The sequence below is a fragment of the Protopterus annectens genome, chromosome 16.part0 (genome assembly GCF_019279795.1).
Source record: "Protopterus annectens isolate FY-2018-M chromosome 16.part0, PAN1.0, whole genome shotgun sequence".
Taxonomy (NCBI): Eukaryota; Metazoa; Chordata; order Ceratodontiformes; family Protopteridae; genus Protopterus; species Protopterus annectens.
The window spans coordinates 463,123,097-463,140,907 of NC_056750.1; positions in this window are offsets into that span (position 1 = coordinate 463,123,097).

Here is a 17,811-nt window from a genome sequence, read left to right on the forward strand (position 1 = left end):
CCAGAGGTGCTCCTTCACTGGGCAGGTCTCCTCTCGCCTCAGTGGCTGTAAAAGTTAGATGCTATGCTAGGGAGAAGACAAGGTGAGTAGGAGTCACTATACTGCAGTCACCTAGTAAATGGATTGCCCTAAATTTTCAATAGATGTATTTGATAATATAATGTATGTTGAAATGCAATGGGGCCTAACAAGTCAATGGTAATCCATTGTTGTTTAGAGATGCCCCACATATCCGATTGTCCTAATGACACCTTTGTAGCATACCCCAAATGTGTTACTTTGCTGGCAGTTCTCATCTCTGCAGATCTGTTGTAAAAGTTGGATATGCCGTGACTGAGCCATCATACTCTATCCATCTGCTAAACTTGAAAGTAAATGATTTGTTCTCATTTCTTCTTAGATGTGTTAGGCAGTATATTGTTTTTGGGTGTCCAGTGGAGCAAGGGAGTTATGAGTGCTACAGTGGTGGTACTTATGATATGCTCATTTCCCCTTAAATTATCAGCTAATACCATACGCATCTGCCAGTGTCTACCATAAGCTTACTAAATTGCTGTCGTCCTCCATCACTTCTTTCCTTCCCTCACCTTGGAGAGAGGCAAGCAAGCCTTAGTCTTGCCATTCATTTTTTAATTATTCATTTGCTCCCACACTGTCCTGGATGCTGGCTGGACCCATGTAATTTTGACATATTCAGGCCATCATTGCTGTATACCATGATGGCAACCTTTGAAAGTTCATAGTATATTTTTTTCAAACTGTTCCCTTTCTTGTGGATTATTTGCAAGCTCCTAAACAGAGTTTTAGATGAGCTTTTAATATTTTCCAGAAAGAGTTTACTTTTGTTAAACCTCTCTCTCTCTCTGTCTCATAGGATTACTAGCTCTCCCTCTTCACAGATAATACTGTTAACTGTGCTGTGAGAAAAAATGTTACAAAAAGAGCAAATGCTGTGATATTTTAAGAGAAATATTTTTTTACCAAATTCTAAGTATTGCAAAAAGCTAATATAATGCTTCTGAAACATAGCACCCAATATAAAACAATATAAATAATATCTCAATTATATTTCTATTACAACAAATCATTATTTTATAAAGAAAGTGAAAACAAGATGAATGCATGGTCTTTTCTATTTATTCACGTTTCAGTAAGAAATATCAACATTTCTAGTATCTGCAAAGGTAGAAATCCCACCCTGTTGGGTTAAGGTGCTAACCAGCCTATTACTTGTTGCTTATTTTAGTTATCTATCAATGAGAATGCCCACTTAAAACAGACATAGGAGTGATCTGAAAAGATACCTGCCTGAATTCAAAATGGCTATCCTAACTAGTTTATTTTTAAGGCTGTAAATAGAGGTGACAGCCATGTGAGACAGCAGATGTCAAACTCAAATTCTGTGATGTTTTGCTATCATCCAAAATGATGTGTACAGAAGCAACAGAATCAGGCACTCTTGGAAGATATAGGAAGAGATACTTAAGTCTTGTTTTACCTTACTGCTGATAGTTCTTTAAAATACAATGTCTATCCTATTGAATTAAAACAAAATCTAATATAGTGCAATATAATATATTAATAAATTAAATAAGTGCCAGGGAGCTTAGAGGTTGAAGTGACTCTGAACAGTTTTCTGTGCTGTCATTGGAAAGCACCACTTATGAGAAAATTTGGTCATTTCATACAGCACTATAGTAAGCACAGTTGTGTAAAATTTTAGCATAACGGTAGATGTCCTCCTCTTCACTGTTGCAGTATCCTAGACAGAAGGGATCTCCCTACCACGGCAGCCTGACACTTGGCCAGTATACAAAAGCGTAATTATCTTGTAAGCGCCGTACAGTACATTTTTGCTCTCTGCACAGAACATAGAGCGTAAAAGAAGACATATGAATGCAAATACCCAGAATTGAATTGTCCCTGAAGAGAACAGCCTCCATAGGACAAAGGAGTCCATGCACATGCAGAAGGAAAAAAAAATGCACAAGAAAAAGGGGAAACCCTCATCCAGAAGGGAATCTAAAACAAAAACCAGAATAAACAAGAGGGGGTTGGAGGGGAGTGAATACTGCAACAGTAGAGAGAATGACATCTACGGTTATGCTAAGATTTTATACAACTGTACTATGTCTTTCTGTATCACTGTTGTTGTATCCTAAAGAGCAGTCATCCAAGCATTGCAGGTTTTCCTGGGACTACCTAGCCAAGGATGTGATTTCCATCCAAATAGACAATATGTCAGTGGTATGGTACATCAACAAACAAGAGGGAACACATTTGTATCCACTTTGTCAGGAGGCCATGCAAGTTTGGCAGTGGGCGATGTTTTCCCATCGCTTTGTAGTAGCAATGTACATGTGTATTACCTCACAAGTGACATCTCAAATAAACAGTGGCAGTGGAAATTTTCACCTGCCAGGGTCAACTTTAATGCAACCTCTTTGCCTCATACCTAAACAACAAGTGGAGCCGTTACTTTTCCCTAATCCCTCCACAGGGACAGTCACTGAGAGATGCAATAGTCCACACTTGGCCCCCAGGTCTCCTCTATGCATTTCCACCAATACCTGTATTGACAAAATTAATATAGAAAGCCATGAGTTGCAAGACCAAGTTGATCCTTATTAACCCATTCTGGCCCTAGCAAGTTTGTTTCTTATTCCTTTGGCCTCATTTGCTACACCTGCTGTGTGTGCTGGATGCCATTCCAGATCTTTTGAGTCAGCCGTCGAGGATACCTCTATGGGACCCACAAGCCCTAAAGTTAACTGCATAGTTTCCCCAATTTTAACAATAGCCAGAGATGCCAGGGTGTCTTCTTCAGTAGTTCATATAATTTCCTCTTTTCAAAAGCAATAAAAAAAGACTTAAAAGCAAATGGTGAAGATTTTCTATATGGACATTTTCAAAAGGACTGGACCCTTTCTCTGCACCTCTCCCATTGATATTGGAGTTTCTTTCAGAACTAGTTTGTCTGCTGTCAATGTTCAAATGGCTGCCATTTCAAATTTTCACATAGGCCATATTGACTGTTCTAAGTATAGCTAAAGCTTTCCTCAAACAAACCTCACATTTGGGACCCACCTCCTTCATGGAATGTCACATTGTTACTTTAGTCATTGACTCAGAGCCTTTTCAGCCTGCAGCATCGGCTGACCTAAAGTTTCTTTCTTTCTTGGAAAACTGTTTTCCTGATTGCCATTACCTCCACTGGATGAATTTCAGAAATACCAGCACTCTCATGCAAGCCACCTTTTCTTATTTTCCACAAAGACAGGGTGTCACTGAAAACAAATCCTATCCTTCCAAACATCTCATCTGAAACAAATTTGAATCAAGCCATTGATATGCCTGTCTTTTTTTCACAGTTACTCTAAGAAAGGAGAACATACATTGAATGTTCACAGACCGATTGGATTCTACTTACACCATACCAAGGATATTAGAAGAGCAGATCAACTATTTATCTCATTTTCCAAAGCAAAATTGGGCAGTCATGTGTCAAACGTTAAACTTTCCAAGTGGCTGTCAGACTGCATTTCCTTTCTTTATAAAACTTGAGTTTTTTCTCTAAACTCAAAATCAAAAGCTCATTCCACTGGAGCAATACCTACCTCTTCAGCAGTCATAAAAATAGCTCCAATTGATGGCATTTGTGCAGCAGCAACTTGGTCAACTGTTCATAAACTTATATCTCATTACAAGTTGGATATGCAATCTAGAGCTGACACATGCTTTGGCTCTACCATTCTCAAGAATGTCCTTCTTTGATACCACCCAGGTCATTTTACACAACTAGGGAATCTATCCCAAATGTTGAATTGGATAAAAGTAAGCAACATGAGATAAGTAAGTTATGTACTTACCATAATGATACATCTGTGTTGGCTCATTTTCATCCAGCTCAACATCCCTTCCTCCTTCCCCCTTCCAAATTGCCATCTACAAACTTCTGGTGCTCAGACAGGTCTTGACTAAGATATTATCTCCTTAAGGTCACTTTAAAAACCTTTGCATATTTAGTAAGCTGTTATTTTATTCCATATGAGTTGTTATTCTTATCAAGATGTTTTTCTCTATGGTTAGAAACAATCAGAAAACTCAATATGAGGTTAGGCAGAAGGAGGGAATTGTGGGTAAGGGAGTAGCCAGAGTCTCAGATCCAAAGCTCTGGAAGAAGGCACAGATGTTAGATCCAGTCAGATATGGCAACCCAAAAGTTGAACCAGAAGAAAATGAGGCAACACAGATCTATTGGTTATGGTAACTACATAACTTTCTTTTCATTTTTTTTTTTTTTAGCAGATGTAAATGTAATTACATTAAGCACATTTATTGTTTAGTAGATAAGCATACATCAGTTAGTGGACTGTGAAAATTAATTAAAAAAAAGAATTGTCCGAATGTCATAAGAAAATAGGTTGTAGAGGGAATGAGTTAATGCAATATTTGTTTGTCACGAGATTCTGTTAAAGACGATATAACTATATAATACATGAAAACAGGTAATGCATATCTAGAACAGGAGGAAGAAGAAGAGTGACCAAAAAATTCTATTAACTGCTAATGAAAATTTTTTATATTAGTTATCAGATGACATGTAGCCAAAGGAGTTGCGTTTAAAGAAGACTGGAATAACTCAGTAGTTTATGGTTGAGTTTTAGTTGAATTCATGTCAATAAAGACTGTGAGGTAAGGATCAGTGGTGTTTTTTTTTTCCTGGCACGATTTATTTATTTATTTACATTTGTTAACCGGGTCGTGTCCGACTGGGTTGGAAACCCATTTTCAGCAGAGACCCGGGGTGAAAAGCTCCATAACAGAACAATTTAAAGTACAAGTATTTAGCAACAAATATAACAAAAATGCATGTACTGAGTTCACACAAGGAATAAAAGGTATAGTAAAGTTTTTACATATTATGCAAAATAGGTAAGGTAAAAATATTAGTTATATAATGTATACAGTATTGACAATCCAAATCAGAAATATAGAAGCTAACAATAGTATATCATCTCCCACAAGAAAATTAGAGAGATAGTATGCAAGTTATGCAGTATATGGGAAGTAATAGGTAAGTGTTGTGCCAGGGATGATCAATAATAGGGAGAGAGATTAGCCAGGGGAAATGCAGGGGCAAAGCCAATTAGTATTTAGATAATCTTTCAGGGTAGTTTTAAATGTGTACAGTTTGGTATTTTTTTGGATGTGCTGAGGTAGATGATTCCAGTCCTTCGCTATTTTATAGGAGTAGAGGGAATTGCTGTGATAGTTATGAGGGTGGGTAACTTTTAGCATTAGTTTGTTGGATGACCTAAGGAGCCTACAGTTAGAGTTAGGTTGAACTAGCAAACGAAAACAGTCCTTGAACCAAATAAGGAATCAGATGCAAAAACCAGAGAATACAAAAAAAGAAAGATAATCTGGTTCCACACAGCAGTGAAAATCAATATATCCTTTATTGTAGTAAGGTAAGCGCTTTCTCGGAATAACATCCGCTTCATCAGACCAATGATGAATGACGAAATATGTTCTTCTTGTTAAATTTTTAAAATTGTGACTAAAAGATTTATTGTGGGATGGACAGGGATGTGTTTTTACAGTGTAGTGCTTATGCTTGCTTTGTGACAACCTACCTGCCATGTTGCTTTTGCGGTCACTGTTTTTACTTTAGTAAAAGGAGTGCTGACATAGAAATTGTGTTCTGCTTCTGCTTTTAGTTTGCGAAGGGGCTTGGTTTAGAAGTGTGAGCGTAAGTGTGCTGCTTGTGTACACAGTGTGACAACTTACCTTCTGACTGACTCCCTCCAGCAGTGCATATCGCTTTTGACTTCTCTTCCTCGGCTACCACATGGATACTTATTCCTGTCTTGCTGCTTTTCACTCCCGCTGTTCTTAGAAAGAAAAAAGCACTTACCAAGGTGCCTTTGATGACTACATGGGCTCAGTCTATGCCTCAGCCAATAGTGGGTGAACCTGCATTGGCCATTGGTTGTTCCTCGGACCACTTGCCACTGACCTCCCCAGCTTCCTCTGGTGTAGTGCTTTCAGCCACCATGAGTCATTTCCTCTTTGGCTTTTCCAGCGACCAGTTTGATTATGGAAGAACAAACTTTTCTAGGGCTTGAAGGCACTCCATGAGATTCTTCACAGGGTTAACTAAGGGAAGAGACCATCAGACCAAGCAGGCATCCCTCCTTCAAGTCGGTCTTCACAGGGACTCCTGTTAAGAAAAAACAAAAGATTAAACAATGCGTATCTCAAGAAGTAATTACAATTAAGAAAGATGATTTTCTTATCTTAGCAAAGCATGCATTACAGGCTATGAATCCTGGTGTCCAAAAGCCATTAAAGATGTGCATCCCTTTAAAGAAATTCCTGAGGAAACTGGATCTGATGTTTCTGATTTTGACTGAGATGAAGCTTATTCTCCTTCATGTTCCAAAGCCCAACTTTCTGACTCTGAAGAAAATGCAATTTATTTTCCTTGTGCGGAGGAATTTTGTTTTAATCAGACCATAGCCAGGATGAATGAGACATTTTTACGGGAACAAATAGAGGTTCACCCTGAACTGAGGAGATATTACAATGATACAGGTGGATATGACTCATTATTCCTTATCTTTCCTTTACTGCCAGCCTTGGATGATGTGATGAATACTGCCTGTAATCATCCTGATACCTATACTATAGTCCTTAAAAAGGCAGATAAAATGTATAAATTACTTCAGACTAAAACATTTCTTTTCTCTCACCTTAGATCTGACCCAACTACAATATCCATTGTGTTTATTGAGAATAAATGGGTTTTGAATACAAACCCTTTAGCAGGTGATAAGGAAAGTAAGGTGTTAGACCATCTAGGTATCAGAATATTCTTCCACTTTGGCTATCAGAATTTTTAATTGCCGGTAATACATCTGGAAGTTTATGCTTTGCTGTATGAATAGTTTGAAGAAGTTGCAACTTCTCTGCCTACGGAAGAAAGTTATTTTCTGAAGCAAACTGTTTCTACCTTGTCCCACGTATCAAAACATGCTCTGAAGAATGTATATGATTGTGCAGATACTTTGTCTAGTGCCACTGCTACTCTTACAGTGTTGAGGAGCTATGCGTGAATATATAGTCAAAGGTTTTCTGATGAGTTAAGGTCTGAAGTCTTGGATTCTACTTTAGATAAGGAGGAGTTATTTGGCTCATTTGCTGCCCTGGTTCTCAAGCAACATGATGAAAGAGGGAAATTGTTTCAGGGAGTTTCTAAGGTTTTTCATGCCCCCAGTACAAATCGTTCAGGCCTCCCTCTTTCACAAAAAGCCAAATAAGTACAATCAGACATTCTCTGGCAAGCAAGGTGCTAAAAAAAGATGACCAGAGGGAAACAACAAGGAACAGGACTCCTTTCAGAAAAAGGGATAGACCAACAGGAGAGAACGAGTATGTCAGCACCCCTAGCCAACATGTCTTCAAATCTTCCCCACAAATTGGTCTTCAACATCCCCCTTTGAAAAAAGAAGGTTTCCAGGTGACACTGGATATAAAAACCTCCTTTCAGGGGAATTTCTACCCATCCTCTCAACGAAACTGATTTTTTTTTTCTCGGGTTCTTCAGTCTTTACTCACTCAAGGAGTCATGGGACCAGTGCAAGGAAGTCCAAGGCTTCAATTCCAAAATGCTTCTGATACCAAATAAAGAGGCCTGGTAGAGACCAGTTCTAGAACTTTCATTTATAAACCTGTATGTGGCAGTAACAAAATCTAAAATGTTGACCTTATAGAACCCATTACCACTCATACCTCCAATGAGTTACTTGAAAAACCCTTATTACCACATTCCCATAGCCACAGGCATCAGAAAATATTTAAGGTTCTCTGTCTTTGGGTCATATTTTCAGTTCTCTGCATTACCCTTTCGATTATCTACAGCTCCAAGGGTGTTCACAAAATGCGTAGCTCCAGTCATAGCTTATTGCAGTATTAATGGTATTCACATTTTCCTTATTTAGATGTCTTACTCATTTTTACAGAGTCTTTGTCCAAATGCTGAGTTATTTATTTTCTGACAAATCTGGGCTTCCAGATAAATATTGCAAAATTATCCTTGTCTCCAGCTCACGTGATTGTGTTTCTTGGTTGCCGTCTAGATACTTCTCTTCTAAAGGTCTTTTTGACATAAGAGAAGATGGATTTTTATTTGGAATCTTTCCTGAACTTCTCCAATCAGTCTCAGACTTTTGCAAGAGAATTTCTCAGGATCATAGGTTTTGTGGCTTCTGTGATTCCTATGATTCCCTAAGCCAGGTTGCACATGAAGAAGATGGAGTGACTTCTAAAAAAAAAAAAAAACACGCAGACTCAGCATTTACATTCTCTGGAACACCAAATTCCAGTTTTGGGCTTAATAAAAATGGAACTGCAGTAGAGGAGACAACAAATTCAATTGAACAGATGTCTCCCTTTCTCTTCTTAGACCCAAAAACCAGTCTTTCACCACAGAATTTATTTATTTTACATTTGTTTACCGGGATAGTCCGACTGGGTATATGTCCATTTTCAGCGGAGGCCCAGGGAGAAAAGCTCCAAATAGACCAACGTACATAGATTACACAAGAAGTTAGATAACATAAAAAAATATAAAACAAAGTGATTATGTACAATGGTTTAGTAGTGTTCCCTAGTAGGGACTCTCAATTCTCATGGACAGACACAATTAAAAGCAAGAGACGTCAGATTGGATATAGAGCTTGGTGACATAGTTGCATGTTTTGATATTTACAGGTTATGCTTTCAGTTTATAACTTAATCAGGGTTGGTACATAGGCAAAGCCAGTTCACTTTGAGATACTGTTTGAGGTTTTTTTTTTTTTTTTTTTTTTGAAGAGACCTTTGGAGGATTGTAGGGTTATATAGTTTGGCAATGAATTCCAGGTTTTGCCAACAAGAAAGCTTCAGATTTTGCTTGGGGAGCAGTTTCCCTAAGGGTAAAGATGCAAGGTCTCTGTAGTCATTCATACAGACCAAAGCACATCAGTATAAAGGAGATGTTGGCTGTGATCCATGCTTTGGAATCTCTTCATCATCTGTGGTTACCAGGACCTCGTCAAGTGATTATAGACAATACCACAGTTATGTAGCATATAAACAAGAAGAGAGGTACAAGATCGTACTCCCTTTGCAGGCTGGTTATGATGGCTTTGCAGTTAACTCTTCAGCATTCCTTTGCCCTCCAAGCATCTTAACTTTCCAGCAGAGCAAAACATAATGACAGACAAGCTGAACAGGGCCAGGGTAGACTCCTGCAAATGGAAACTGAATGAGGGGATCTTCCAAGAACAGATTGATCTGTGAGGAACACCTCACATAGATATGTTTGCCTCCTTTCAAGAAAGACACCTAACAAATTTTGCTACAGGGCTGCTTGCAGGCAAGGCTGGAAAGCAGATGCATTTTCATTCCGTTTGAAGGGAGTGCTCCTTTATGCTTTTCCAACCATTCCACCAATATTCATGGTAAATCTGACGATTCCGAAAAATGCCCCAAAAATCATTGTGGTGACCCCTTCTTTGGCCCAGGCAATATTGGTTCTCCCTTCTCATGGAATTGCCTAAGTTTCCTCACAGACTAGATCTACTCAAACAAGACCGGGGGGATATACCACAATCTCAACTTCAACTGACTGCCTGGATGACTCAGTTACAATACCTAATGCCTTTTAGGCACTTTATTTCATGAGGATGTGCAACAAGTACTAAAGGAGGCAAGAAAGCCTGCCACTAGAAAATCATATATTGGAAAGTGGTAGTGATTTTCTAGTTGGTGCTTAACATTCAATAAGCAGGGGTCTATCAGGAATCTTGTACCACTGGTGCTCAAATATTTAAATGTGTTACTTTACTCTGACTTCTCTTATTCCTCTGTAAAGGTTCATCTTGCTGCCATTTCAGCATGTCTGCCCCTGGATTCTCCTCTTTCTTCTTGTTTGTGGTAAAACAGTTTCTGAAAGGAGTTTTACTCTTGAGACCTCTACAAAATCAGGTTGCTCCTTCTTGGGATTTTATCTGTGAGTGGAGAAGTTGACTGTGTCACTTTTTTCCTGCCCATTAAGCTGATTTAAGGTTCTTGACTTGGATAAAACTACTCATCATTGCTCTGACATCTGCAAAAGAGTATCTGGAGTTGCAGACTGTCTTGGTGGGTGAGCCCTATCTGATTTTCCATGGAGATAGGGTATTTTTTTAAGAAGAAACCCCTCATTCATTCCCAGAGTGGTTTTAGAGTTTACTTTGAATCCAACCCATCAATCCCCTAGTTTTCTGTCCAGAACCTAAAAATAAAAAGGAAAAAAAAAGATTCTGTATACCGTGGACATGCATAGACAGCCCAAGTACTATATTGGCAGGAATAACTCCTTTAGAAAAGCTGATCAGCTATTTATTTCTTACCAAGGGACAAAAAGAGACACCCCAACAGACAGTTTCCAGATGGTTGTCCTCGGCTGTTGCTTTTTATTCCCACCATGGCAAATCCATTCCATGAAGTATCAGGAAGCATTCTACAAGAGCCTTGTCTTCTTTGATGGCATACTGGGAAGGGGTGTATTGTAGAAGCATTCTAAAGGCAGCTACATGGTCCTCCATACATATTTTTACAAAGCAATTATAAACTGGATTCATTTTCAAGGTCCAGGTTTAGCTTTTTTAGGACCATTTCCCAGGGTCTCCTGGATCTATATCCTTCTTCTTCCCAGGTTGGATAGGCTTTGGCAGTCGGCCCTTATAGCCTAAAGGCTACTAATGCATGGGCATGATGAACATACTACATTTGTGTAAGTTTCACTTAAGGTGCATAATTAAATTCCTCATTCCTGCAATAGCCACATCCACCCTCTATCCCCTACTCTTGTTTGTAGTTGGGATATAAAGTAGGGTTTTGTATATTTTTACTTTATATGCTTCTTTGTTGATATTTTTTTTGTTTTTTGTCTAGGATTGTTAGGCTGTTCTCTCTTTGAGTGTGCAATAAAGGCCTAAAGAAATCTTTACTCTGATACCTTATTTCTGTCCTTGGGGCTAGACAGTCAGAAGTTAGAATGAAGGTGTGGGCTGGAGCCAGAGCTTTATAAAGTTAGCAGGTTGTTGTTTTCCAGGCAAGGAACAACCTGTATAGCCTAAAGACTACTGCAGCAGTGAGATATTCAAGCATATACTGTTATGGGTAAGTGAAACTTACACAACTGTACTTTCCCTGACTATGGTATATGTTGCCACTTCAAGTCAAGCAAAGTACTGGCAATATATACCATAGGCTCTGAAACTACATTTGTATAAGTTGTACTTAATATAACAGTAGATATTTGAATTCCTCACTGCTGCTAGTCTTGATGCCAGGACCACAGATTTTCACACTGTAAAAGCACATTGCTGTATTAAGTGCTTGACAAGTAGATAAGCTCCCTTTGGGAGAAAAAAACTTCCATATTAAAAAAATTTTCTTTTATTGTACTTTCCTGTGTTTTAATGGACGGTTATGAGACTTAACTGTACTTTTAAATGGGAGTGCTCTTTTTCCTGTCAGTTTAAAAGTTGTTTAAAGTAATTGAAAGCCATGTTTCATGCAAAAAAATTGTGCTTACATTTTAGTGGTTGGCAGAGTGTTTTAAAGTGCTTTTTGCTGTGTTTTTGTGTGAAAAATGACTTCAAATTTTACCAACTTTTGCTGCTTGTTTTCCCCGGGCAAGAGGCTTCATTTTCAATATTACCATGGAACAAACTACTGGTCCTATGGTCAGTCCTTCTTCCAGCTACAAAAATAAAATGATAAGCAATATCTTTGCCTGCCACAGCAGGCTAGCAATTTACCTCAGCTGCAGGTGGGTGCCCCTGCTGTGGTCAGGCATAACCTGTTCCTCAGACCACTCATCTTTTACCCCAGATCCCTCTGGTGTAGCATCTACAGCCACTATGATTCTGTATGCCTGTTCAGGTCGCCTCACTGGACAAGGGACAAAAACTCTTGTCGGTCCTGTCAGAAAGAACAGGGAGGACTTCCATGTTTCGTCAGAATGTTGTACCCATCCCTGCGGTAGCTGCTGCTGCTGCTGCCATTAGTAACACTGTTGGCTCCATTTTTCCCATCAAAAAGAAAAAACTAATCATATATCTACTCCTCCACAAATTTTCTTAGACAGTAGTTTACTGTGTCTGGTTCAGAGTTTAATTCAGGCTATTGATCCTCTTCATAAGATAGTTTCCTGTGAAAGAAAGAGGGATACCTCTTTTCCTGAAGAGATTCAAGATTCTGAATCTGGGCATGAAGAAGAGGGACAGATACAGGGTTTTCTCCTCAGTTTTCTGATTCAGACTAAGAGAACAGCTTATGTTCTGATGCTCCCTGCGAGGTTTCCCTGTCTCTACTGTTTCCAGCATGTCCCAGAGTTTTCATTGAGAGATCACTGAGGTTTACAGTCCCTCAGAAAATACTGAGTTATTAGAAAAGGAATTTCCAGAACTTTCACCCATTCCTTCAGTTCTATCTGTTTTGGAGGATGTGTATGTCACTGCTTGTACTTTTCCATAGAGGTTATCGGAAAGTGTGATGAAAGGGGTAAGTTGATACAGGGAATCTCTAAGATTTTTCACCCCTCCTTTTCCAAATTTTCTAAGGGATTCTCTAACCCCTCATCCAATTTTGGCAGAAAAAAAAAACAAAATAAACTGTCTCACAAAAATGCAGGTAAACAGACATTTAAGAGGAAATGGTGGGGAGGAGGGGGGGGGGTCCAAAAAGAATTTAGGAATCTGCCAAAATCAAGAACAGTAAAAAGTCAGAATGATTATTATGGATCTTGACCCTCACTTCCCAACCTGCAGTCCCTTTTCCCTTCCAAAATAGTTTGAATCTGTACTATTTGTCTTTCAAAAAAGTTTCAAATAGTTTCTGAAGAACATTCACCAAAGTTACAGATGGCAGTGGGGGAAATCCCTCCTTTCTAGGGGGTAACTCTGCTTGACTTAGACCAGGATCCTTTATTTACCATGGTCCTTCAACACATGCTGTCCCAGGTAGTGATAGAACCAATTCCTCCTTCTCAGATGGGGAAAGGTTTTTATTCAAGGATGTTTTTAGTGTCAGAGAAAGAAAATGCTTGGAGATCAGTTCAATTCTGTATCTTTCTTTCCTAACCTGTTTGTGATAGTGCCCATGTTAAAAATGCTGTCACATCACAAACTGTTAACTCTTCTTTCTCATTAAAGTTTCCTGGTAACACTGGATTTAAAGATGCTTGCCATCATCTTATTCATCCAGACTTCAAGCATTTTTTAAGGTTGTGAGTGGCTGAATTACATTATCAGTTATCTGTCTTACCCTTTGGAATATCCATTGCACCATGAGTGTTCATAAAGTGTTTATCACTAGTTGTAGGTCATTTCAGGCTATGGGGGTAACCACATTTTCCATAATTAGATGACTTGCTTATCTCTATGGTGTCTCTTTCAAAGTATCAGGGATCTCTCACTTGGGTGAGAGATCTCTTATACAAGCTGAGTTGCCTAGAGACTATTCAAGTCTTTTTTTATTCCTTCAGTCAGGTTTGTGTGTTAGCTAGACACCTCAGTTCAAAGAACTTTTCTTCCATAGGAAAAAATAGATCTAGATCTAGATCTAGATCTTTTGCTAAGGTTTTCCACTTGGACTTCGGTCACTGAATTACAAATTTAAACTGCATTTGCATTTCAAATGGCCAACAGAGCAACATCGAACCACATAGAAACAAATATAATCCACAATTCCTCCATGCAGGAAAATCAGCAAACACCTAATATATATTAAATATAAATATATCAAAATTTGACATCTTTCAAAGACAAATAATAGGTGCACCTTTGATTACAAAGGCACACTAAATTATGTCTTCTGTATAACTTGCTTTGACATTATCAGATCCCGTGAAAAACTATTTTACCTGTTAGTACACTTGACTAGTACACAAATGCATGCCTTTGTTTGTGTACACAGTGTTTTTAGATACTGCTGCTTGTTACAACAGGGGAATTTTTTACTTTTCTGGATTGTACAATGGACAGAATATTGCATAGCCATGTTGTTGTTCTGCAGTGCATCACTTCAGCATGTTGCTTAGATGCCTCTGGAATTATTTTTTTTTGTGTGTTGATATGTGTCTGGGACTACGCTGCTACATGGCTTGTGTTCCATAACTTAAAGCGCAGGGTTTTTTTGTGTGTTACGAACTTCACTCAGCTTGTCGCCTCGCAGTAAGACGTTGTCCCGTTCGATTCTCAGAGCGTCTTCTGTGTGGCGACATGCGAGAATGGGCGTTCCTTCGTTGAAGGTTGTGCATCAGGCCTGGCAAGTCGGCATGTAAAAATCTACTGCCAGTCATTAGCGGACCGGAGTTCCGCTGTGGCGACCCCTAACCGGGAAAAGCCGAAAAACACAAAAAAAAAAACCGAATTTCACTCAGCACATTTCCATAAGCATCTTTGATTTGCATAGCTACTATGTACCATGGCTTGTAATGGTAAACAGCAGCAATTTTATACTTATTTGACTATGTAACCAGATTATATTTGAAATGAGAAACTGCAATGGCCAACACTGATGCCAGTCTTTAATTGCATCCCATTTACACTGTTTATTATCTAGAGATGACACTACATATCACTGATATGCTGCCATCTCGGGGACCTGCTTTCTAACTCTGTGTCTCTCAAGGATTCATATTCCATTTTTTTTACTTATTTCTGGATTCAAATTTTGTATGACAGAAAGTATTGATTGATTCCAGTTATTGCTGGCGAGGTGAAGCTTTGGTACAGGAGATTAACTCAAAAGTGTTAAAAGTTAAATGAAACACTGAATGAATATGAAAAATGAAATAAAAAGGTGGAAAAATAGAAGAAGCTTTACCTAGCTGTTTAGATGAACTGATAAAACTACAAAAATCAAAGTTTAAAATTAAGAAAAGAATGTCTGTATATGAGGCTTCTCAAGAAGAGCCATTTCAAATAATAGTAGAGTTGGAAGACAGAGCATATAGATAAAACACGGTATATTCTGCTGTACCAGAGAAACTGGAAAGAACAGACTGTATTAATTTTATGACAGTACAAATAGGCAACTGGGTTGGTATTTCTAAAGCATTTGCTTTGTTTAACATATACTTCAGTCACCGATAAGGCTTCTCTAACTCATACTTAAAAAAAACCTGATTGCTGACAATGCAAAACTGCTGTACAATATAACAGACAATTTACATCTTGAATTTTTTATCCAGTTACTAATAAAAACAAAAAGAGTTCATACAGTTACTACTTTGTTCCCTTCAATGTTGTTCTAAACATTAATGACATAAAGTGGGTATATGCTTTACAGTTCATCCACAAGTTTAACATAGTCAACAATATTCCAGTTTTTCTTAGCCACTATTTCTTGCAAAGCCATATTTCACATCTTTACCTTTATCCAGTAGGATAATACTTTATAGTCTCCAATTTATTCACTAATTTTAATGTTGCTGGATTTCTTCCTGATCCTCTCCATCTTGCAACACCAGACTCTGCTTCTGATCCAAGGCTCACAGGTAGGTAGCTCCTGTGGGTTTTTCTGTCTCTCGAGCATTTCCTTTGGACCAATGGAAAATATTTCACTGGCAAAGACAATCTATGGGCTTTGCTGTCATAAGAATGAGGGACAGTGTCCCTTATGCGTACTGGCTCGATCTTTTTTGGATTAACTTTTTTTTTTAATTTCCTCCTTAGCCTGTTCTCTATAAAAATGTATTTAATCCTCCAGGAAGAAAAACATTTTGAAGCCAGCTGGATACAGTAGCTTGAATCTCACACCTGCCACTCATTTCTGAGATAAATTTGCTTCTTTTCTGTGTGGTGTACAGTGAATAATCATTTTCCACAAACACTCTGCTCCTTCCAATTTTTAATACCTTTCCATGGTTTTGTCAGGATCAACTCTTTCTGCTGAAATAATTGCATCTTTACTAACTTAGATCTTGGATACTTTCTCATGGCCTAGTTTGGAACATAGACTCGATGTGCATTTTCAATAAATAAATCTTTCTGTGGAACACCATTTCACTTGCTTGTTTGTGCTTTCCTAAAATTAAACCAATCTGTTCCTTCCAGATTATCTGGTACAGCAGAAAATCTCAAGATTTCCTCTGCGAGCTTTTCCTTCTAAATCTGCTATTTTTTGAAACAGCTATTCTTGAGAAGCCTCATACTCAGACAGCTTTTTCTTTATTTCACTGTCTTATTTTTGCAGTTTTATTAGTTCTCCTGAATAGCTTAAAAAAGCTTCTTATATTTTTTCCAGCCTTTTATTTGAGTTGATATGGTCCTTCAGTGTTTCATTTATTTTAATCACCTCTGCGTACATTTGATTTATTTTTTTCCTCTAAATTTCTGGAGGCCATTCCTTGAACCAAAGCTGAAGCTTGAACTTAGAGCCTTTTTAGGCAATGTCAAAATGAAAAATCTACCAACATAGCAAAAAACAAATACAAAAAAAACTTGAGAATAAATTTAAGGTGCTACTGCTCAGTGCTAGGAACCTTAACAAGAAATTCCACACCCTACAAGGTCTCCTCACTTTGGAGAATGTAAACAACTGTGCTGTTAATGAGACTTGTTTTAAAGTCTCAGAAAGTACTCCAGCAGTGGTAGGCTACAGTGTCTTCTACACATTTAGACCAAAAGCAGCATAGACAGTGGCGGTGTCTCGATCTACATTAGCAACAAGTACAACTCCAGGTTGGTTTAACAAGATGATGCTCTGGAGTTTATCCATGTCCAGGACTCCATAAACAAGGCCCCTTACAAGCTCAAAACTTTTTATCTAGACCTAACAGAGACACTCATCATCCAACCAAATACCCTACTCATGGAAGACTTTACCCCTGTATGAATTGAGAAACATACACTGCCTTTAACTGACAGGCACAATATTTCCTGGACTTTATCAACACAAACACCTTGGACCAGATAGTGTGCACCGAAACTAAGGGATTAAACATACTGGACCTAGTACCCACCAACATGAGAGAGCATTGCAACGCCTTCTTCAGCTATGTCCGGAACCATAAAGGAAACACTCAACTGTGTGCAGAACTGGTGGCAAATAATACAGTTTTCATTGACCAGGGTGACATAGTGAATTTACTGGATGATAAATTTAACTCTTAACTGCACCCCCCCACTGCTCTTTCTGAAATACCTTCTAGCATATCCCTGAACTATCAGTAGGGAGCAGATCCTGGTGGAGCTCACTAAGGCCATAAAGACTGCTTCATAGGAGCCCAACAATATCCCTGGTTGCCTCCTAAATAGTCTAAAACATGATTTACCAAGACCACTCAATGTACTCTTCTACTACAGCCTAAAAACAGGTTGTGTGTCAGGTGAATGGAGGGCTACAAAGTCATCCCTCTTTAAAAGGGTGCACCATCAACTGACCCAAAGAACTACAGACCCATCAGTCTGACATCTGATATGCAAAGTCATGGAATGTATTGTCATGAAAATGATTCACAAGGACATTGGCAGCCTACAGACACTGGACCCATTCCAGTCTGCCTTTGTTAAGGGGAGGTCTTGCCTACTTAGCATGGTAGACTTCTTCGAGAGAGTCAATAAGGCTATGGATGAGGTAACAACTGTGCATACCTCTTATCCTTGCCTTGTTAAGGCATTTGATGCAATACCCCACTCAGGTATTGTTGACATACTCTCAAAACTAGGCATAAATCTCTGCATAACCACTGAATGGCTCACAGAT